We start from the raw sequence: 25,311 nt of genomic DNA on the forward strand, positions 1-25,311 counted from the left end.
TCCTGGTCATGCTGCCAGACCTCCTCCCTCACAATGGCCTTGGTTTTCACTAAAGTCCATTGTTTGCTACTTCAACTCACTGAATTAAAGGAAAGCTATCCTTCTTTTCTTGCTGGTTTAGTTTTCTTACAGAATAGTGAACCAAATTAGCTTCAGGGGAGCCTGAAGAGCTACACAGCAGGTGGAAAGTGCATGTCAGGAGTGAAGAAAAGACCAGGAAAAAAGATAAATTTCCCTTTTGGCAGACATGCACTGTTTTGACTGCCTTACCTCATGTCAGGTAATTTTATTTGGAATATTTTGAGTAACAGGTCAACTCCTTAAGCTGAGTGTATTCAACTTCTGCTTTAAGTCCTCCTTAATCAGTACTCTGATTCCTATTCAAAAGGCAGATGCCTGACTTCCAAGTATATCCTTGCAACAAAATACCTTTACTACAGCTTTAAATGAATACCAGAAAGCCCCCAACAAAAATTTCTAGAGATATTCACTCATGTAATTCTGCAGTGTTGTTCAAATTTCAAGCAAATGAATTTTAGTTATAGAGATGTCAAAGAAATCACATTAGACTTGGAACTTGAGTTGTTGCACTGAATGGTGATATATTTCATATAAGACAGAAAGCAACTTGATGACAGGGTTACCAAAAGTCCTTGATGCAGAGGCACTTAAATGAGACAGTCAAGGCTCTGCCAACACCCTTCGCAGTAAGAACCACTCACCCCCACACAATACTTTGTGTGAATGTCATGACAGAAAATTAATTTCAAAGTTTTCATCCAGCCAATAACTCTTGTGGCAGCTTAGTTTTTTCTGAGAATGTGACTTTGGGAAAGACTTCTACAGTAAAAAGGAAGAATTTAAGTCACGCTTTTTTCCCCTAAAAGTGTATTTATTCCATCTTATGATGCTCTTCAAAGAATTTCAAAGACCCAGTGAGTTGTTCAACCTAATTTGAGGCATATATCTTACTTAAATTTGAGAAAAGTATTGATTTGTCTGCTTTCTGTGAGCCAAGGGAGACATTAAATTTTATTTGAAATAGTCTTCTCGTATTATTCTCTCTCTAAAAATCTTTCATTTCAGTGATTGGAATGTGTATGGTGGGTACTTAGTACAGTCTGGAGCAGAAATCTTCCTAAATTTCTATTTTATTAACACAATAGCTTTATTTATTCTGGAATTGGTTTTCAAAGTTATTGAGGCACTTGAAAATGAAGATCAAACACAGTAGGATTGACAAATGTCCTTGAACATTCTGAATTTCTACTTTGTTGCTGAGAAATGCCTGAGAAACATGTTTATCTGAATCCTTAAGCATCTCACGCAGGGAGAGGAGTTGAACTCAGTGAGCCTAATGGGTCCCTTCCAACACAGCATATTTTGTGATTCTGTGACTTCCATGTTTCTGTAAACTAGCCCCCTGTTTTAGACTTGAAGCACAATTTAAATGTAGTTTGCTTAATGTGTTTCTCAGGTAGCTGGGCACTGCTGTGCCCAGTGGATGTAGCACAGTACATTTTACAAGTCTACTTGTAAGTGGCACAAACAGCAGAAACTAGAGCTTATGTTGACCACAGCTCTTAGGGGCAGTCGTGCTCTCTTTTTGCCAAGCTTCTGTACTGTTTTGAGCAAAAATTAATGAAAATAATATAATCAAATTATAGTTGGATTTTTTTACTTGGATATTCCACAAAAAAGAAAAAAAAAAGTAATTTAAACTATATGTTGATAAGATTTATGTGGATAAACTACTCCTCTTAGGATACAATAAAAATTCAAACATACTTTTTGTACCCAAAGCTACAAATTTAGGATCACCTGTTCCTACAAATCTTCTGATATTAAGTGGATACATATGATGAACTGTTCAGTATGATGAGATGTTTAACCATTTGTTGCTTCTTGAAGAAAAATATCTTTGGAAGTCCTCTTTGGCAGGATTTTTTCTGTAATCAGGTCTGACTTTCCAAACCCCACAGACAACCCTACGATATCCCAGGAATACCAACCTAATAGGTTTCAAGAGGTTTCTTAAAGTGCTGTGTTCTTCAGCCATTCCTCAAGACAAGTCTCTATACATGTAGCTGAGGAAAAGGGGCATATACTCTCTTTTTGTCTTGAGAGCTCCATCACACACTGAAAAACTGTCAGCCAAGTTCTGCAGGAAAACCTAAAGGTTTAGGTGGGTTGTTAATCAAGCTCCTCCCTTGTTTGTGCTCCTTGCCTTTGTTTGCAATAGCTGTGTATCCAAAAGATGAGCAACACAGCTATTGTCAACAGCAGTTTGCACATGTTTTATGTGCTTATCTGTTTGTGTAGAATGCATCACTTTGTGTGAAACTGAAGCTGAAAGAGCAAAGGCAATAAACAGAGAGAAGAGACTACTGTATGCATAGTTGGTAAGCTCATATCTGGTATACTGTATGCTGCTCTGAGGTTTGTTCTGCTGAAAAATATTGAAAGATCAGACAGGTTTTAGAGAAATGCCACAAAAAATTACTTCAAATTAAAATATTGAGGAATGCCACCTAAAAGATTATTCAATCATGCTCTATAAAAAAATAAAGTAGAGGTCTGTGTGGTTTTTGAAGGTCATGAGAGACAAATTATGTCTAGAAATTAAGTAAATACCTGGAATAGAGATTGTAGTTTATCACCTCACCATGTGATTAAGTAGGTTTTTATATCCTGAGGGATTATTAAATGAAGATGAATGATGTTGTACTTTTTGTTTGTTTGTTTGTTTTGTTTTTTCCCCTCCAAAGCATACTCTAGTTAAACAGCTAATTATTAGATTCTGTGGAGGAGCAACAAGTAAATACTATTCCCTTTACTCTGCAAAAGTTGTGCAAAATGAACCTGTGGATCCTTTCTGAATTTGTATCAAACACTGAGAGAAATTCAGATCAACATTGGGCAAGTAGCAGGGTGTGGTGAGTATTTTTTACTAAGATAAAGGATATTGTATGTCGTTATCTTTGCAATAATCGAGAGACAAATTCTCTAATGATTTGTCAACATTCTTTTGAAAAAGAAATCCATTTGTCCAGTTTGGATTCACTGTATTAAGTTTTTCTATTCACTGGCAAAAGAAATCCTGTTTCTTTAGTATTTTATAATATTTTCATGTTAGAATGGCTATAAATATGCTAATTTTAACCAATAATGATGGAATTTTTATTTCCATACTTTTAAGTCTGAGACAACTTTTCTATTTTTTCACATAGCTTATTGTCAATATACTGAAATATATACAGGTAAAGTTAAGCAATGTAAAATAGCTAAAATGCTTTACAGTACAAAAAAAAGGAATTGGAATAGGAGAACTCCCCCTAAGAAACTCCCTCATCTCACCTTACCTGTCTCATATGCTATCAAAATAGCTACACAACTTCCTCAAGGATCTTTAGATGTGAAGGAATTTTCAGGGAGCTCAAAACCGCCTATACCTGAAGCTCTGGTCCAACAAGTTCAGAGAATTTCATGTATGCTTTCTGCTAAAAGAGAATACCTCCACTTAGGGTCTTCATGAAATACAGTTTTGAATTTCCCTCCTAAGGCACATGCTCCTCTAGTGGTCCAGCCATCATTTCTGGTGTCCAAGAAAATGCCTTGAACGTTATTATTTTGGAGGTGGGCTCAAAAGCAGACACATGAGAGATGTTTCTGTCTGAGTACATAGAGGAGAGCTGAAATAATTCCGAGCCATTACAGAATCCTTCTCTGCTTGTTTAGCAATACTGCATCATAAAGCTGTGAGCTGTAAAGCCAGTCCCGTTCTCTACAAGAGAGGTGGGTGTTTTTCAGCGATGCATGAAGTAACTCCTCTACATAGCTTATAAAGCACTTAGAGTTCCTCTGGGATAAAAAACACTTAAAAATGTAAGGTATTAGTATTTCTTATGTGTTTAAGTTGTCAAATCTTACTTTCTTATCACTCAAATCAGCTTTAAAATTCACTTTTGCAGTGAAACGTACAAATGCTAATTCACTTCAATTAAAAACCAATTGCCTGCACTTCATTTTTAATGGAAGCAGGTGCTTGGGAGAAACAGCCCCTCAAATTTACTCATGCAGTAGGCTATAGAAGGCCAGTTTTCCCTGGCATTTCTGTCCACATGCAGGAGCAAGCAGTCCTTTTGCTGGGGTCAAAAAAACATTCAGATTTGTCTCCTTTTTCAGGATTTGCTACTGGAATTATAAGGACCATATGCAAGGGTTTGCTACACACATAGTTTCTTTCCCCTGTTCCTCTTCACTCTCCTCCCACTCTGCAAGGTTTCACTAAGCATGGGATGCCACAAATGCCAGTTTCTAATCCCTCACCCAAATGTCATTTCAGTAATTCTTACACTGCTGAAGAAAGCTTGTACAAGAATTTCTAGTTAAGTGCTTTAGTGTGATGGGACTGTGGCTGACATTTTTATCAGCACTTACTGTGATTTAAAAGGGGACAGAAGTGCTCGGGGTGGGGGGACATTAGCATACATGCCTTCATTGCAGATGTAGTAATGATGTTGGAATGGGGCTGGATATGGGTAGAGGTTGGAGCACCACAATGAAAATTATTTTCTAGACAACATTCTATGATTTTGTGAAATATTGTTCATTTTAAATTATTCTGTAAAGTCAGACTGAAAGAAGCTTATTATTACAACAACAACAAAAAAGTCAAAACAAGTTATAGTAACTAATTTTTTAATTTGGAAATTTGTGACATTCAAAACACTATGCTTCAGAAAACAGGTATTACAGCCTAATAGCTTTTTTGACTGCTAAAACTGCAAGTCACTGTGCCTTGGAAAGCAGCTGTAACAGCATGATCTGAAGAAACATTTCTCAGATCTAGCCAATGATTTGCATGTTAAGCATCCTAAGAACGTGAAACCATTTGGTCAATAATCTATATTCTTTAAGATTCATTTCTCTTTTAATTAATACTGAAGCTTCAGCTGTAGAAAAAGAATGCCTAATGATGTACTCTGAGTCTTCTTAATGGAGGACCATCATGTGCATTACCCCGGCATAAAAAAGTGAGTTAGCAACAGAGATTTAGCTTTAACTCTGAATTTCCTGGGTTTTTCAAGCTCAAACAAGACCCTTAATGTTGCTTTAATGTAGTTTTTGGTGGTATAATTCTTCTTAATTCTGTCCATTGCAGCCCTTTGATACTTTATGAATTACTTATCTCACATTAATAAGGCTTAACATGGAGTATTAACCTCCTATACATTCCTAATTAGTTTTTAATGAATTTTAGTTTCCTTGTTAGAAAAAGAGCTAGCTAGCTAGCTACCACAAATTTAATCTCCATTACTGGAGCATAAGACAACCACCCCTGGGGATGCATGTCCTTGAGATTTTCACGTTAAACAAGAAGCTTTATAAAAGAGTCAAAGAAGCTTAATATGTGTTTTGGCTTATTCCTCAGCTTTGATGGTGTAACAAGTCTTGTACTATTTATAACTAATGACAAAATACACTACATAAACTTTCTGAGATTTCTATAATAGGTTAAGATACTACAAAAAATTTAACAGGCCAAACTGCTAGTCACATGACAGCTGGAGTAGGAAGGGAAGGTGAATTAAGTGTATTTTCTAATACATGATTTAGTTTTTAACATGATTATCACATTTTTTCCCCCTGAACAGTTTTTTTTTTTAATGTAGATGAATTTCATGAAATGTATGTATGAGCTGTTATTATTTTGTGTGTGTAGTACAAAGCAATAGGTTGTAAGTAGTTATTTTGCAAGGGAGCCACTGGAGTACGTTACAAAAGATTTTTTTTCTGTTTTTGCAGTGCTTTAAAAAAATATAAATGTGGATAAAATTTATGAACTAGTACATTTGGATTAGTAAAACAGAAAGAACAGCATCTTGTTATGAACTGCAGCAGTAGGTCAGGAATGAATTACAGAACTTTTCACTGGCAGTGTGCAGGATGTTGCTGAAGCAGCACTCAGTGCTGGGATCAAGTCAGAGAAGCACAAACCCTCTAAGCCCTTTGGCTCAGTTGGGACAGTGCTACAGGGAGGATGCTCTTCATCCTGGTTCTTCAGGATTGGGACTTGATTTCCTTGTTGATTTACCAAAGCCGTACAATTTTTCATTCAGAATATACTGCAGGAGCTATGTGTCAGTCCCCTGTGCACGTCCCGGGGGACTGAAAGAAGGTGTGGCTCTCTGGAGTTGGTGTAGGAGGTCTGCAGTGGAGAGTTCAGTTTCTCACACATTTAGATAGAACAATGTCTGCTCCAACATTGTTCTATCAAGTACAAAGGCCTTCTTCTATGTATGATATTTTAGAATAGGCAGGCAGCTGAAGAGCTATAATTGAGTGAACATCTATGTTAAAGTAGGCTGCATTTGCATATGTTGGACAAGTAGACATTTCCTTTCACTAACACAAATTATATTTGATTAAGTTCTTTTTGTCAGCAGTCAGGAGCAAAAAAGATATGACAATGTCCCAGACAGTGAAAACATATACATGTAAAAATACAAAATAGTAAAATATTTTAAATGTAGAGATCTAGTATGAAATTCAGAAATCCAGCATGAAATGCAAATTAAATTAATTTAAACAGTATTTTTCTGAATTCTGAAGTCCTTTCCATAGCGTTTTTCCATATTTTCAGTTGGAGAAAGTTTATAAATATGTAATGGTCATCATTCACAATGGGGGATAATCGCCATGCTAGGAAAAACCAGATAGCTGAGTATTTTAACAGCTGAATTTCCAGACCAAAAGCATAGATGCTTGATGCATATGCCATAGATCTTACTCGGACAGAGGCCTGGCACTGTGTCTCTGCATCACTACTGAATTTCACTCATTAATCTTTTACTTACAAATAATGGTAATAAATACATGGTTATCATGCAGTCATTAATTAGACTGCACATTGCATGTTTCATGTTGAGACCCATCACTGTGTAGCAGCTGATGGGAAACAGATCAACTGAAAATGAAAGGCGATCCAAATTCTATGAAATGCTAGAGGCAACTTAATCACTGAACCTGACATACAAAGTACAGACACCATATCCAGATGTGGTTTAGCTGAGTTCACAACCTTATTAACTTAATTCTAGGGGTTAGCAAGCAATAACTTGTACAGTGCAAACCATCAATCCTCTCCATTAGAGACTGTCATCAGCCCATGACCCATCCACGACTGGCCTCAGATAGCATAAGCCTTTCTTGCTTTCACTTTGTGCGATGGTTTGGGGATAAGGGAGTATCCTCTTCATTAAACAAAAACAAAAACCCCAAAACACACACACACACACACACACACACACACACACACACACAAGCAGCTATTTTAAAGCTCCTTTTTGCTATTTTTCAGCTCCTTTCAGCAGCTATATTTAGGCTTCTTTTGCCTAAATCCAGCATCAGGTGATCAGTGTAAGAAGCAAGCCAGTGCACTAGACAGCTGTTGCTGGATAGAACTATTCATTCACTTACCTGCCTTCATCAACCCTGCAGTCTTCCAGAGAGTTAAACCAGCCATATCGATCTACTTCCCGGTTTGAGAGAAATACCACTTTTTCCTCACACAGTTCTGAAGATTAATGTAGAACTACGACTATCACATGGGCTGCCTTCTGTTATTCATGTAATGCAGAAGATTGTTACTGCTCCCTCTCTCTTCTTTTCTCCCACTGACTATATTCCTGTTCACTTGAAGAAACCATTGCTGACTTAAAAAAAATATGTTCACTCCAGTCAGTAATACTTCTTCCTGAATTTTTTTAAATACTGAATTTCCTGCCTCAGAATATTCCTGTTAAAGACAGAAGATACAGACCTGCCTAGGATAAAGGTAGAAGCCAGTGAACTTTTTCAAACTCTCCTTTGCTAAGCCTTTTGCTCATCTCAGGTCTGTGCTGGCCGGGACAGACAATATTTTCAATCACAGTAATAATATTTGAGGCAAAATATGAACCTCTTCAAAGACCCTATTTATTTTCTGTAACAGAAACATATATACACCAAGGCTAGCTTTAAATACATAAAGAAACAATGGACTGAGCAGCATACAGATTTTTGTTGACAGGAAGAACGGGAACTGCAAAAATTCTTTTCTGCAGCTACACAGGTAGATGTCTATCCCTCATTCCTGTCGCTGATCACTTTCAGAGAATTTCTCCTGGAACTGACCACTAGCTTGATCAGTGGATTAGTATCTTGGGTTTCGGTCCTTATGAAATATTAACTTTCAATCAGCAAGCACATCATTCTACTGAGAGAAACCAACTTGATCCACCACTCAGTTTAATGTAACACTATTATGTTTACTCATGACTCTTTGAGATATATGCTTTATTAAATTTCAAATAAATCTTGGCAGGAATTTTGACTAGTCTTAAACATGCTATTTCTGTAAAGCACACAGAAGCTTCTACAAAAGACTGTGTTACCTTCTTGCAATGATTACTACAGTGAATTCTGATACTTCTGTGATACGACTTCTTTCCTTGACTATCACAGCTAAATCGGCCAAAGGCACAATCTTTAAGGCTATACCACATGCTCATTTTAAAAGACTAACCCAGGACTACAACTATTCACAAATTTGGGTACAACAGCACCAATAAAAATGTAAAAATGAAAAATGCAATTTTTAAAAAATAGTAGCAATAGCCTTAAGTGTTCAAATTGTCACTGCAGCTTTTTGCAAGTCTTTCAGCAAATATTGATCTTTTAAGATTTTTACAAGCTTTGAAATATGTGACAAAATATTTTGCATTTAGACAAATTGAACTTTCTTCTATTGAATACATTTCTTACTGAAAAACCTGAGAAAATTGTCTAATAACTGTTACATGAAATGACAAGAAGCAAAAGAAACATAAGTGCACACTGCCACACGAATACTCATGACTTTTAAATATAATAACACAATTTCCTATGAGACAGGAAGGCTCAGGGTACTGCTATAGTCACTAGGTGTGGACTATCCATCAAAGCTCATTTTTGAGGACAGACTTAATTAAAACTTGTATTGAAGCTGATTCATTTAACTTCGATCTTAGGCTTGCTTGGAGCAGGGATGTGTGTGTCTAGGGGTGTGTGTGTTTGTGTAAAATGGATGACCTTCACAGGTGCCTTTTGACCAAAGTAATTCTATATTTCTGAAAGACTTCAAAGAGGAAGATGAAAGGAATGAGGAAGGAAAGAAGAAAAAGTAGAATATATAATAAGGTGTTGGTTTGGGGTAACACGTTTCTCCATCAGAATGAATAGGTAGCTGGCAGGTGACAAGCATGTTCAAGGGGAAAGAATAAAAAGAAAATAGCTTGATGTCAATGATTTCCAAGGTGTGTACAGTAGTTCCTTCAGTGTCTGCTTCTGTTAGTGGAGTCTCAGCTTCAACCTTGCTTCCCACCCTGAATTTCTTTCTGCCTTGAGTTCTCGGTGTCTTCAGGGAATTTTTCTCTCATTGAGATGATTACTGTTGTTTGCAGATTCTTCTCTCAACAGTTTCAGCATGACAGGAACTATATAATGTTTTGAATGTTATTCAAATGAGTTCTTGACATGACACTGAGTCCTCAGGAGATTATTGAGGTGAAGGTTAGTGATTCAATGCTAAAATCAGCAATACTGATTCTATCCTTCAGACTGCCTGAAGGTATGATTTTACCTTTTGACAAGTTTGTGGTTTTCTTTTTTTTTTCCTTTGTAGCACATTATGCCTCAAGTTTCCCTCATTGGTACTTTTCTCCTCTTGATCCATGCAATCCTGTGCTGAGTTTAGCTGCATATTTGTGATTATGGCCACGCTTGTGTTCTTTAGTGAATCTGAACTACTCAAAGGTGCCATGGCCCTTTTTTTTGCTCTGTCACAATCACACACGCATAACTTTTGAACCACAAGTAAGAAAGGTTTTTGATTTATGAGAAAAGTCACAGCATATCCAAGATCCATAAATGCTGATGTTGATCCCAGGGGAGGAATAGATACGTGCATACTTCCAGTGGTGCTTAATCTACTTCCCTGTTCGCAGTCTTCACAGTACTATCAAGCATTATTATTTAACAGATTGGAGACAGACTTCACACTGCTGAATATTCCAGTGATCTGTTTCCAAAAGTGATGAACGGAATGGAATGGTTGGAAAGGCATCCATCATGCACATCCCCAATGTGTACACTGCTCAGTTTTTTGCCAATTTTGCCAGTAGGCTCCTAAACTTTCACATCTGAAGTGTTTAAGAAAGATCTCAATTCATGTTTATTCATGCATCATTTTCAAATAGTTTTGGAGAGCATGGTCTGAAATCATAGATACAAAACAAATGTGGATGCAGGAGTTTAGAAACTCTGGAGTTTGGTTTGGTTTATTTCATACCAATAAAAAATAAGGAAACACTAGAAATGCAAAAGCAGAACATGTGCCTAAAGAAAACAGCATGTGGATCTGTTACTAAAGCTGAATGGTTCAGTGATTGAAACCTTATAAAGACACTTTGCCATTGAAAAGTCTTCTTAAAATAAAAGAGTTCCAGCTCATTTTGGAATTAAAATGTAGGCCAACAGCATTATTAAAAAGGAGAAAGAGAGGAAGGAGAAAGAGAGGAAGGAGAGAGGGACCAGTACAGAAAACACCGAAAATTTATCAACAAAAGTGCATTAAAACAACCCCTACAAAACCAAAACACAGAAAAACAACAGCAACAACAACAACAGCAACAAACTGTCTGAAAAAGATCAGGCAAAGGCTTGCCTTTTTATTTAGCATATCCAGCTTCCTGGAAAAAAGATTCATCCAATAATGTGAATTTTTAATATAGAAAACAGAGAATTATCTTCCTATATTGCTATAAAGATTTCCTAAATAGAGAGGCAGTTTTCTTCCTCCCCACCCTGACCAAATAAACAAATTAAAGTTTAAGCAGTGTACTAATTGTCCATGGAAACATCTTTATACTGGAAAACTACTGGACAATAGATCGTTGTTGCTGAACTTACAAACAGTTATTTAGTTACTGAGATATTTAACATTCTAATTTACTTGAAATCTTGTCATATGAGAAAAGGCTCTGATAATTTGTAGAGCAGAGCAATTTATGAATAAAAGGATAGTCCCAGTAATAAACAGCCACTGGAATCTGATCCATACGTAGCAAATCACAGGACAAATGTGCATGTTCCATATACCTTTTGTATTCTGCAAACAAGAATGGTAATGGATCTGTAAAATGCATTTTTTTTTTACCCAATAATAACACAAAAAAACATGTCACATTAAATTCTTATTCAAGTCTATGGGTTGCTCTCTCTATATTTTAAACAATTCTCACATGATCTCTTGAATATGTATCTCTTGCCTTATTAAAGTTACTACCTGTAATATTTATTCTCAGAGAGACCAAGAATCTGAGTCAGAGAAAAGGAATGCTCTACAGGATTCAGTGCATTGATTAATATTTTTTCAGTTAGTGGTCTCCACTTACTGAGATACACTCATTTAGCCTAAAAAGCTTCTTCCCCTTAAAAAAAAGTTTAAGTTCTTTGCAAACCATTGCCATTATACCATAACTTGTACTGATTTTCTTCCTGTTCAGCTGTATGATAAAGTGTATTTTAAGTACAACAGGCAATCAAAGTTTGAGGTCCAATCCATCCCCATATTTAAGGGATTTTCAGATCTTTAGTGAAAAGCTGGTTCCACATCAAGTTGACCTATTGAGTCAAACTGTCAATATGATTCTTCAAAAGAATGAAAAAGAAAGAATAGCTCAAAGCAAGTGATTTCTATTCCATGAGATCTCATTAACTCAGCTTTTTCTGAGGGTGTCAGGCAGTACTGTAGTGCAGACCACTGCAGCTATTAAAACTTTCCTTAATTGCTGAATTGCAGGGTAATTTAAAGGTAAACAAATATGGGCTGAATGGAATTGTAACCTAAACACTCCCTTTAAAATTATTACGTGAAAAAATGCTCGGTCAGGCAAGAACTGTTTTTCTCACCATTTTTAATTCAGAAGAAACTGAATTGTTTATTAATTTCACATGAAACTATAGTAATTTTATTATTTTTGGAATCCAAAAATTTGCCTATCTTAATATAGCAATGGCAACCTTTGGACAAAGTCTTACATTCTGCTTTTGAAACATTCCCTGAAAAAATTAGGTGGTATCTAATTTAGCTGGCACTTCAGCTATATCTTGTATTATTTGACTTGTAGTTACAAAACGAGGTATTCTGTTTACCTTATTCAGTGGTCTCAATCTAGGCAGTCAGAGAACAAATCCAAAAATGTTACAGTTGTAGATTGTACAATTGTAGATTCGTCAATCTCCACAGATAAGCCCATCCCACTGAAGTGAGGGGCAAGCTTACTCAAGCATACAAATAATCAACAGGAGGTTTTCCAACCTTCTGAAGCCAAATCTGTCTGATCCAAGCCTGACCTGTGGATCTAGATGCCCTGGGGTCTGTCTACAATTGCAGATTACACAGACATCTTCAATTTTCCTTAAGTACCTAAACACAAACCCATGGTACACCAGAAACTGGCTGCATCTTAATCTAGTGGTAAGAGTAATCACCAAGGGAGCACATAATGGTCGTATCTTCTATTCTCGGGAAGGTTATACATTTTGCAACATTAAATACAAAACAAAAACAGGCCTGGGAGAAGCATTTTCTCAGGGAATGGAGATATCAATCAAATCTTGGGATACATGCAACTCATAGCCCTGAAAATGGGGCAGATATGCTGTTATCTTGGATTTTGAAGTTGTCAGCGATATTTAGGTAGACTGCATGCCAGCTAATGTCAATACAAGCTGCAGGACAAGACTAATTCAAGATCATATATTCACATTAATATCACAGATTTTTTTTTTTTTAATACCAAAACAAATATTCTATCTTCTGTGTTACAGACAATGAAAAAAACTACATGCTGGCCAAAGGGAACCTGATGGAAGAATTGAGATAAGGATAATAGAAAGGATTAGTGGGTAATATCATATCATTAGCTGATTAGAAAGTCAAAAGAACAGGGGAAGGGGTTTAGATTTCAGGTCATGGAGAAGGAGATTAGTAAAGGGAGTAATCATTGACCTTCATTCATAAGTAATGTCCCTTTTTTGAGGAAGAAAACTCCATACAGGCATCAATAGAAAAGGATATTAATGGTGTTATTTTCTGCACCTGATGGTTAGCATGTACCAATAAAGCATGAAAGACTGAGTGGGACTATCCAATTTAATACCCGTATGGTAGTGAATAGCTGAGTTTTGATCAATCTCCCAAATGAAATAAAATTTAGAAAAGCATAACAAAGAACTTTGCCTATCACTGCAAGAAGACTTAATTTTCATTATTTATAAACTTTTTTTTAAGAGGAAAAATTTAAATCCTATGGTATAAGAAAATAATAATACTAAGGGCAACTATGTAAAAGAGTAATTTTGTATTTGAACCAATTAAAAACATAGCATACAGTCAACCCACAATTACAAATCCAGTTAATTAGGCATGGAAAGAGCACTTCTTTTCCATGTGATTTAAAGAAGGAGCTTATTTAGATGACATGATATAGCTTACACTGACATGAATCCATATTCATTACTTCCCTTATACAAGATAAGACCATGGCAACAAAAGTAAGTCTTGAGCCTGACCGTCTAATACAGTAGGAGAAAGAAAATCTGTGCTTTGAACCTGATACTTGTTGGCTTTAATGCAATGATTTCTCTTTAATATGACTGCAAAGAGGCTAATCACAATAAAAAAAGATGCCACAAGACAGCAGAAGAGTGCCCACTGCTATGTAAAGAACTGGGGTTACTTTGGACTCTAGAAAGAATCTGCAATAATGAACTAAACAGAAATGGTACCATCTAAAAAACCACATTTCCATGATTATCCATGTTGTCATGGTTATCCACACTGTCCTACTGACAGCACCAAGCCTGGTACTGTTTTGGTTCAACCCAAAGAACAGTCCATCTTGGGTGAACAAGCATTCCTATTGTGTAGTGTTGACGCTTCCGATACGTTTTGCAGAGTAGGAGGTTTACATGAACATGGGCAGTGACAGTCAGCCTTGGGGTCAGAGAATGGCTCCTGCTACACTTGATAGTATAGACACAGCCCTAGAAAGGAACTTTCCCTCACAGTTTGTGAAACAAGAGCTCCAACAAGTGTTACAAAGATGAACAAGTAGGCAGCGTGATGCATGGTTAGTATTGTGTCCTCTTCATCTACTCACCTTGGTAACTTTGGTCTTCAGATGCAGCAAAGCCCAATACACCATCTAACACTTCAGTAGTTATCTTTAAGTTGCACAAAGTGCCAAATTCATATATATGCAATATAAAGGAAAAGGCATTTGCCTCCATCCATTGTGCTATAAAAAATATCAGAGGAACCTCAGATAGCCACAGAAATCTAATGAAAAACTGTAACTCCTCTAGCCTGTGTTTCAGGATAATTTTGCACTGTCGTGATCTTTTTGTGTCTGTGAGAACATCACAATTGACTTGAACTTGAGGTGGAATAGCAGCTTTGCCTCTTCTGTTGGACACTGAGCATCCATTTAAATTGAAATTAGTATCAAGAAGAAATTTTAAGTCAGAAGATAACATTAAAATAAAAACAATAAAGAAATCTTAACAATCATCCTTTTGTACAACTTTTTAATTCTTTAGTTTTTTTAGTTTTCTTAAAAAGCTGCAAAATGTTAAACAATTTTTTAAAAAAATAATTATAATTTACATATTTATATTCTATTTTTAGCTCTCAGCTTTTTTTAAATTTGGAGGGGAATTATAAAAATACTTTTATAAACAATCCAACATACGAAAATATTGTTATTTATGTGAGCTTGTCAAAGTATAAACAATCACATAGGAATATGTATTCTTTAGTTTGGGGTATTTGCAGTTAAGCTAAAATCCTGAGTAATTATTGCTCCAAAGTTGTTTCTGTTAATCGATCTCATAACTTAATCTGAGGAAAAATCCAATGAAGCAATGGATTTTTAACATCAGAGGCTCAGATGGATTGATTTCCCTACTGTTTAAGCATTTTCAAGAGTAAACATCTGAACTTATGCTCTGGACTTTAGCTTCTTTTTTAGCATCTTGATTCGATTTGGACTGACAGTAACTTGAAAAACATTCCTTATTCCCTTATCTTTTATATTGGACATTTATTTTTCTATTTAATTGGTTTCAAAAAAAGGTTCTATGGCATGATTCAAATATTACTATCAGTGTCTTTAAACTGTTCTTTATTTTAATATACTTATTTTCCACTAAATTTACTTCATTCTATAAACTTTCTAACAGAAAGTATTATCTGTAACATCATCCTTTACCCCTCTCTTGGTCCAGCTGATGGGAACCATCAGTAATATAGTTGTGACATATCAAATTAACTAAGTCACACCTGAAGAACTCTGAATGTGATAGCAACCCACTTTATACTTATTATGATGTCACTTGGCTTGTTAGTCATGCTTTAATCACTATATTTATGTGCTCTTGAATAAGAAAAGTTATGCCTTCTTATTTTCAATATGTATTATTCAATACTTACAATGTATTGAGCATTTTAGCAGGCTAAAAATATTCTTCCTAAATAATACACTGAGAGAATTTGGTAGATCCTAGCTGAAACAAATTTAGGAATCCAAAAGGAAGTGCATAAAAAAGGAAGACCCATTTCAGAAAACAGGAACATGGGAAGAGGTAGAAGAAGAAAGTATTCTTCGTAGCTAACAAAAAGAATATTCATAGAACAATGACTCCACAAAAGCACAACATAAATCTGAGTATTTCAGTCACCCAAACCACATCAGTAAGTCTCAACATCCTTTGGTCCTTACCCTGCATGACCGAGGACAGGATTTGTATTATTCCAGTTTAAATGGCCACACTGTAGATAGCTGCATGTCAGCTTTCCAACCTGGACTTTCTTTACAATCAAGTAAGAGAAACAGGCTGTTCTAAAGTGCAAGTCCTCTTAACTACTGAATTAATGGCACTTTAGAATTAAAGGCTGGACCAGATGATCTTTTGATGTTCTTTCCAACCTGGGTTCTATAAACTTACTTTTCTTCTGTAAGACATAGACAAAAAACAGGGTTCAGAAGATCAAGTCAGGTCTTTGAACTGAAAAGATGAATCTCATTCTGCATCCCAAAATTCCATATAATAGAAAAATTCTTTCACTAGCTTTCTTTCATGAATTCTTTCCAATACTTAAAAGTAGCTCTGGTATAGAAAGCCCACATTAATATGTCCAAACATCCATCATAATTTTTGGATATTGTGATGACAAGCAGGGGCTATGCTCTGATGAAAATCACTGTTTACTAAAAATCTAGTCCCTTTATTGCTCAGTGCTTTCTGAGGCAGGAGGCTGTGGGGTATTCTTTGGAGCTTTTTGTTTATTTTGAGGTTTGGGTTTGTTTTTTCATGGTTTTTTTTAAAACAAGTTAGAAGTCACTTTACATCTTTGGTACATTTCTGCATTTTCTATGTTTACATGAAGACAGATATAACACGCAGCCTAAAATTAACAACACAGCTGCTTTTTCATTCCCCCTCAACCCCACTGCAGAGGGACAGGAGAGAAATCAGAAGACCAAAAGTGAGAAGATTCAATGGTCAAGATAGTTTAATAGAAGAAGAAATAAAATTGAAGAAAAACCAAAAGAAAACAAAGGATGTGATGCAAAGGCAACTACTCACCATCACCCACAAATAGACTGATGCCCAGACACTCTCTGAGCAATGGCTATCTTCCTAAAAAACACCTCCCTTCAGTTTTTATTGATGAATGTAAGAGGGAATATCCCACTGGCCAGTTCAGGTCATCACTCCTGGCTGTGTGCCTTCCCAACTTTTTGTGCACCTCCAGCCAACTTGCTGGGGTATAGAGTGGGAAAAGAAAAATCCTTGATGCCGGATAAGCACTGCTCAGCAATAGCCGAAACACTGGTGTGCTACCAATGCTGTTTTAGTCACAAATCCAAATTGCAGCAATATGGGCCTGCTATGAGGAAAATTAACTCTGTCCCAGCCAGAGCCAGTAAAATATACAAAGTTATAATCATTACCAATGTGATGATTACTGACCTACCCACTCATGCATGTAATTTATTCCCAGCAAACACATGTATTTGCATGAAATTAAGTTTAAAAGTGTCAATAATTTAGAGGGAAAAAAAATATTATGCTGCAATCCCAATACTGGCCATTACAAAGTAGAATAATAACTACCCTTACAGAAATCTAAACACATCAATATACAGAAATGCATCTGAAAGATTGAAATTATTTTAATCCTGAGTGATAGTATTGTGTAGAAACTACAAGACAGTATCTGAGAAAATATTGTACTTGTATTCAGATTAAATTGCCTGTATTAAAAAAAAAAAAAAATTGCCTTTCATAATCCTTGTTCTTTTGTGATTGAAAGAAAAAAACTTTCATTTATTTGAAAGACACCAGGAAGACTGTGGATATAGATATAATAAATACTAACACAATTATGAGATATTTTTCTTCTTTGCAAGTATGGGGAAAGAAAAACTAATGTTTTTGGGAAAGGGACAGTTTAAAGATTTTACAGTTCATACCTAGCTGACCTTCATCTGTAGGGTTATACAGTGAAAAAAACCCAGTGATGCTACGTAAATACTCAGACCTCTTAGTGGCTTACATCTTAATGATTTTCTTGGATATGAGTCCCAGAGCCAACCACTTAACATGACCATGGAAAAGGAACAAAACTGCATCTGTATGATGAAACTTCTTCCCCTTAGAATTCGCTAAGTTTTTTTATATCCACTGAAAAGATTCTTAACAATAAAGACAACATAGAATTACAGAATCATAGAATAGTTTGGGATGGAAGAGATCTTTAAGAGTCAGCTAGTCCAAGCCCCCCACCCCAGACAGGGACATCTTCGACTATATCAGGCCATGCAGGATACCCTTGAATGTTTCCAGGGAACGTTTGGTGAAATAGAAATAATGCAGTTACAAATTTATATGCATCATAGTTCAATATTATGTACTATAATTTGCTCTCATACTAATACTATATATTTATTCTCATAATCCAAATTCTTGAGAATTCAAATCAAACATCATCACTTCTAAACACTACCAAGTTAGATCTTTTCCTTTGACAGCCACAACTAGCCATGTCACACTTATTTTTGAGGCACCCCTGATACTTTTATTGCAACTCTTGTATTCTTGAAGCCCCATGTGCTTGTCAGCGTGAACTGACACTTCTGTCAAACTGCTACAAAATGACACAAAAAAGCTAAATCAAATAAAACTAACTCTGTCTATTCAGGTGTGCCTCTCAACCAGACAAAAGCAATCTTATCCATTAAATTGTACTGATAAAACACAGTAAGACATTTTGTTTTTTCCTTGTTACTTCAAATGACTGTATTTGACAATTACTTGCACTGCAATAAAAGACCCAGACTGGCTCATACAAGGCCAGAGGATTCAAGAGCCTTTCAAAATCAGATGTGCCTTTTCTGTGTCCCCAGGTCACAAAGAGGGGGAAAGCTGATCTGGCATTGACCTGGTTCTGGACCAATGTATAGGCTTTTATATAGAATTCCATTCAATTTTTTTATCGTACTCTGAGATGGTACAACAATTTTTTCAGGCTTAAAATTTCTTCTAGCTCAAGGTTAGGTGTCATACTTGAGTGGTAATGGATCAGGGGTAGCTGAATAAGTCTATCTTGGAAATGCCTCAAATGATGAAGAACAGACTTTGTCACAACCAGATGACTTTTCCAATCTTCATTTTAAGAAAATAAAAATGTCAATAACTAAATTTTTCTTCCCTAGTTTAAGCTATTAGGACTCTAATTCCTTCTTCAAAAATATTTCCAGTGTTCATCCATACCATCTCTAATAAATTAAAGCTGTACGTATTGAAATGAATTACTAGGTATCTAGAAAAAGATGTTCGCTAGAAAGTTAGATAGAGAATGCTGTCAGCCTGGACAACAGGAAGACGAAAAGGGATGTGTCTCCTATCATCCATAACAGGAGCAGCCTGTAAGTAAAATAAGAAAATCCTTCCATGCATCATTTGTTTAACTGAGATTAGTGTATAAACATGAGTGAAATTAGACAATTAATGACAGATCTTTACTCTGAGGCATATGTCTTCACAGTGCATTTATACTCAAACAAACAAACAACAAAAGGTACAGTGCAGCTGTTGACAGTGAGGCAAAAGACAAATAAGGCCAGTAAAAGCAAGCCTTTATTTTTCCACACTAAATTGTTCGCTCAAAGTAAAGCCAAAAGTTTTCCCTTTTAAATAGCGTATGGCCACTTCACTGTGCACATCTTAAGCTTAATTTCATTTTAGTCTTGAAAGGGGTCTTCTAGAATGTCACAGGGGGAGAAGGTCCACTTAATTCTTGCTTTTTCCAGCTTGGCCAGGACCATGCATTTAGGAAAATGGTGTTTTCATGGATTATACTGACACAAGCATTAACATTTTTCATTCCTGTTCCAGCAGCCATATATAAGTTAAAAGGCTTAGATCAATGTAAAAAGGCTTTCCAGATTTCAGGACTTTGGCCCACGGATGACTCTAACTCTGAACACTGAACACTAACCTCTGAATGCCACACTGCAAACTGTGAGTAAAGGGTGCACAACACGAGGCAAGAAAAAGTACCCCAGTGGTAAATCTGTAGCCATGTGGTGGTACTGCTAATCTGCTAGGTAGGCAGCCTTCAGTAGTTTTATCATGTAAACCCTGAGGTTGCTGAATTGGTTTTACACCCCTACAGTTTTACTAGCAAGACACAAAAATACATTAAGGCATATAACTCAGCCTCTCTGATTCCTGCCCTCCTGTACTGTTATTTTACTGCTCTCTAATTTTAATCAGGCCACTATATTTCTGAGAATTGAGCAGTATTAATTATTAAATATTAGGGTGGGGAAAGCAGGGATAGTGGCATCAGACATATCTAGACAGAGATGGAGTACCTTTTCTAAGACAATTAAGAAAGATTTTGTTTTTAAATGAAGCTTTTGACTGAGGCTAACAGGTCTAAACACATCAACACATATTCCACAAAATCACATTGCTGCAATGCTGCTTCAGTGGACCCTCCCAGAAAATCCCCCTACTAATTTATGTTATTCAAAATGCTACTGTGTTTTTGCATATAGAGGCCACAGAATCATAGGCCAGCCAGGGAGCTGGCACAATTTGATGCATCCAAATCATGCCAGCAGCTATGGCCATCAAGATTTCAGTATTTCCATATTTTGAGGTTCCAGAGCAATCTGTTAAGCGATGATGATGGCTTCAAATCACATTAATACAAAGGTAGCAATAACAACTGGTACTGTCACAACTTACTAATGAATAGTGAAGTACAAATAACTGGAAATAGGATGGAGAAAAGAAAGAAATTCAGGCTAGTGGAAAGAAGTAAATTACACTTTAAAGCACTGCAATGAATTTATCATTACTGACTTAAACCTCAGATTATATTATTCTGAATGTTGTTTATTATGTCTCTGTTACTAGGGAGCTTACACAATTTGAACCTCTGGCATTCTCATCTCTGAAAACTGATGGAGAATTTTTGCATTCATTAACCTTAATAAGCTTTTATCAGTCTCAGAACTGGAAACAAACAAACAAAAAAGCAGCTATATCCTGAACAGTAAGAGGTTCAGCTGCAAAAAACAAAGTCACTGAAACAAGAAGAAAAGGTGACAGTAAAAACCAGTTGATGAAATAGCTAGTGAAAGAAGACTTGAGTAGAAAGGACTGAGACTGGAATAAAGTAATCAATTACCAATGGCCAAAGGGCATTTGATATGTGAAGAGAGATTTTCTTTTTTAGCTCTTTTCCCCATATATACAGAGCATACTTTCTTATATGAATTACTGTTTTCATTTTAAGGGACAAAACTGAATTATTACAAATCAAACAAAAAAAAACCAAACAAAAAAACTCCATAAGAAAAATGCTACAGACAGCTGTTTCATACCGGATAGCTTTCAAAAGGTAAAGATGCTTAAAAGGAAATATTAGATATTTCAAACTTATAAGCAAAAATTTGGTTATTTCTTGCTTCATGGGGTATTTTGAGACATTAAATTCTGAGTAACATTTTTTGCCACGTTTTTTGCATCCATGAAGCTTCATTTAGAACCCAAAGTAAAGCAATTCTATTCATTTAAAAATCACAACAGGTAAATTGTTACTAATTTTCAAAAGTTTTAAAAATATTTAAAATGAAAAATGACATTGTGAATACATAATGGACTTATAAAATGCTTACTGAGCCTCAGAAGGTCTGTGAAATGAGTCAGTAAGCCTCTGTTAGGTCTCCATAATGTGAAGTTAGTCTTTACACTTCTGCAGTGGGAATTTAATGTTGTTGCCACTCACACTGCATAGATTCTTGCTTATTTGCACATTCTGGTCTGGGACAATTATTTTCTGTGTAGAAGCCTGGGTGACAACGTTCATGCCACAGTCCAGACCTATGCACTACGAGGGTACAAGCTAGGATGTCAAACTAAGTTCAAGCACCCTTCCTGTCTTTGATAACTAGTATATTCAGTCCTAATGCAACTTATTTGAAAATTCATTTTACTGTAGCATCTCTCTGCCAGCTGAGTTAGGTAAGGATGCCAGAACTAAGAGGAGGAGGAAGGAGGAACAGGAGAGGCTGGTTTACAACTGAGAGGCCATTCTGGTTACTTTCTGAGAATATAAGGCATATGATAAGAGATGTAAACCCTATTTTATAAAGTAATAATCATTTACACTTGATTTTTCGCTGAGGGAGCTCTCCGTGATTCTAATTTATAAGCTGTTCAAGACATAAATTTTGGAGGTGCACAGATGAGCCAACTGTGAGTTAAAGAAATAACATAAATAGATACATGAATTATCAAAACTTCAACGATGTGTGGCACATCAGAGTAAATGCAAGATGCCTTATTGTCATAACCATTTCTCACTTAATGACCAATTATCACACCCAGAACTCCTTTAGGAACTCAGTTCTGATTTTCATTTTCCTACTGCATGCTAGACTGAAATTATGGAAAGTATACCATAAAAAGAATGTTTTTCTGTGCTTTGAACTTTTAATATTTCATTATCAGTTTTGTAGTTTTGGAACGTGTGCTTTTATTCCTTTATATGCTTTCTACTTGGCCCTATATGTTTGGGCCACAGAAACAGTTCTAAGAAATAACCTCAGAAGATGTAATTTTTCAAATCTTATCCTTTAGGCAGAACTGCAATTATAAAACAGTTTAAGAATTAATATTTTTTTTTTATTATAAATAATGTAGATAAAAATACTAATAAATACATACTGAAGTTTGATTGTTCACTGTGAACACATTTACTTCAGTTCCTGTTCAAAAAGGTGGCAGGCCTCAAAGTTGGATGTCTTGAGATTTTTAAGGTCCAAGAAGAAGCAGTTTCAAAGATACCTGAATCAAAAGACAACCTGCAGAGGTTTTCTACCACCCCTTTCCAATCAATGCAAGTTATTAGTATACTGCGAATAAAGGAGCACATACTCCCTGGGAGAGTCCTGTTATTTTACCTGCACTCTAAAATCTGAAATTTCAATACTCACACCATATCACAGGATAAAATAACGGCACTTGACTTCAGAGAGCTCTTTCAGTCTGTTATGTATTTCACCATTTAAGGATTATCCAATTAAGCCCTCCAGTTAGTGAAAGAAATCTTTATGCTGACCCTGTCTCGAAAAACACAGTTAAATCTAATGAAAGGTTCCTGGATGTTTGAAATTGCAAAATCACTCAGACACTGAAACTGTGAAGTGTGTTTGAGCATCCAGAGCCACCTGCTGAGCATCTCCACAAGTGGTAAGGGAGAGATAACACCTTGACAAGGGTTTATTGAAAAAAAACACTGTGGAGAAGACTCTCCTGCACCAGCCAGTAAAAGTGCTGACTGCAGGTGTTTGATCTCCTGCTTGTGTTCCTCCTTGTTTGTGTGCCTGACCTAGTGCAGAGAAAAGGTGTCTCTGTCTACTCAGGAGTAAATCCATTGCACTGACTTTCCACCAAGTGATTCTAAGGTTTTAGACATACAGGAGCCTTCTTTTTTTCTCTCTCTTTTTTTTTTTTTGTTTTGTTTTGTTTGTTTGTTTGTTTAGGGGTTTTGTTTTGTTGGAGTTTTTTTGTTAAACCTGTAGTAATGTGGTGAAAGGAATATGAAATTTGTGGCAGTAAAAAGGGAGACAAGGAAACAAAGTCTGTAGCCTTGTGCAGTATCGTGATGACCTCTCACATATACGCCATTGGTTCTAAAGAAACCAGAAGACAGTCTGTAAAATTACTACAAAGAATAAAACAAATTACATCTAAGCACATATTCCCATGTAACTGGCACGTCACTGCCTTCACTTGGCTTTGATTAGAACAATTACAATTACCTGTTTAGAAATGGAAATAAAAGTGGGATTTCCTAAACAAGTACTCTCAGACATCAAAAGCAGCAGAAGACAAAATGGTCTGTGGACATTTTCAAACACGTCCTAAACCACCAGGCACACGGTCCTGTGCTTTCTCCTGTCCTCCTGCTCTCAGTAATGCTGCAGTCACTCTGGAAAGCAGCTTTGCTCTCCAGGGTGGGGGGAAACCACAGCAGAATAAGCTCCATGCTACCATGACCAGATTTCCTCTGGGATGTGTCTTCAGCCCTGGAGTCCTTCAATCACTGAAAATATTATCCTTTTACTTCAGCATGGGCATAGTTAACTCTCCTTTCTCTCTGAATCTACTTGCAACATGAAACCAGTTGCAGGTGAATTTTAAGAGGGATCCCATCATGTTGGGAGGCCAAGGAGAACAGCTGTCTTCTGCCCATCCCCTGGAGCCTGGTGAACCCGGGGTGGAAGGAGAATGTGTGGCTGTGCCTGGCACTGGTGTTTTACCAGGAGCAGAGCACTGCTGCAGACCAACTGCGGGGGATTTTTATCGCCAAGCAGAAAGCCACATAATGACTTTTAAGCGCTTCCCAGGTTAGGCAGCTGCTGAGCAGGGGGTGTTTGGATTGCCTAGATACAGCCTTAAACCTAGAGGAACTGGCTTCTAACGTGAAAGCTAATTCTCTGTGATGTCTCAATGTGCCATTTATGCTGTGCCACCAGGGAACTAAAGATGTGCTGCACTTGCCTACTTGATATGAATTCTCCTTTGATAATTACCAGCTTGCCTATTAGTTAAAGCAGTATAAATGTAATGCATGTGGTTTCTATACCACCTGCATATTCACAGTTCTGCCATGAATTGAGATTCATAAACTGGGATAAAACTTTTACAAACATTGATTTTATGGCAAACTGCCTCTGGGAAAAATCACATCTTTTGTTAAGGCAACAGTCTTCTGCCAAATGGAAATCATGTCACTGAAAATCCCCTTCTGTATTGTCCATTTAATCTCTGCTTGTAATTTTTGCATGGTTTGGTTTTTTGGGTTTTTTTTAACCTTTTATATAAACAATAATGCTCTCAGCCTCAAAAGATAATGCTGGAAGATGTCCAGCAACACAGTATATAAAAAACAAGAAATATTAAATACTTGGGGTTTTTTCTATTTGATGTGTCTGCTCTATATGTGGTACAAGTTAAACAATCAGTCATGTAAAAAATAAGGTTAGGATTATCTATTGCAAACCACTGCAGTGTTTAGTATTACAACTTGTAAGATTTTAATTTACAAATACTATTTTATGAGGATATGTTTTTTCTCTGGCAAAGTACAACTTAGTAACAGGAGAGGAAAACATTTTGAAACTGTTTTGTCTCCTGAATGCCTGAGAGAGGAGATTTTACTCCCCACCTTATCCCAAAACTCAGAAGATCTCATGTCCTCGGAGGTCAGATTAGGAAAGTACTGGAAAAGCCATCGTACAAAAGATTGAACTAAATTTTTAGGGTATTTATGCCCAGTACAAGAAAGGTACCTTTGAACTTGGTAGTATATTTCTCTATGGTGTGCAGAAATCTCAGATCCCATTACGAATGCAGCACCACAAACCTCAGCCCCAAATCGCAAAAAGGGCGGGGGGGGGGGGGGGGGGGGGCGGGGAAAGAGAAAGTTTGCACCGGCACCAGCTTAAGACAGGAGCCCCTAAACCAGCAGGGAAATACTCACCAGAACTCTGGATTTATCACAGGAAAGCAGGTCCGAAGAAAAAAAATAAGCGAAGTGGGTCTTCTACATTCCAGCCGTTCCCTCGGTACAGG

General features: G+C 36.5%; 1 protein-coding gene across 11 annotated transcripts in view; it reads right to left on the reverse strand.

Annotated features, from left to right (window-relative positions):
- The window catches only part of ADGRB3 (adhesion G protein-coupled receptor B3), a 448,905-nt gene that overhangs the window by 354,173 nt on the left and 69,421 nt on the right, over window positions 1-25,311 (reverse strand). The window lies entirely within an intron of this gene.

This window comes from Corvus cornix, chromosome 3 (assembly GCF_000738735.6).
Source record: "Corvus cornix cornix isolate S_Up_H32 chromosome 3, ASM73873v5, whole genome shotgun sequence".
NCBI lineage: Eukaryota > Metazoa > Chordata > Aves > Passeriformes > Corvidae > Corvus > Corvus cornix.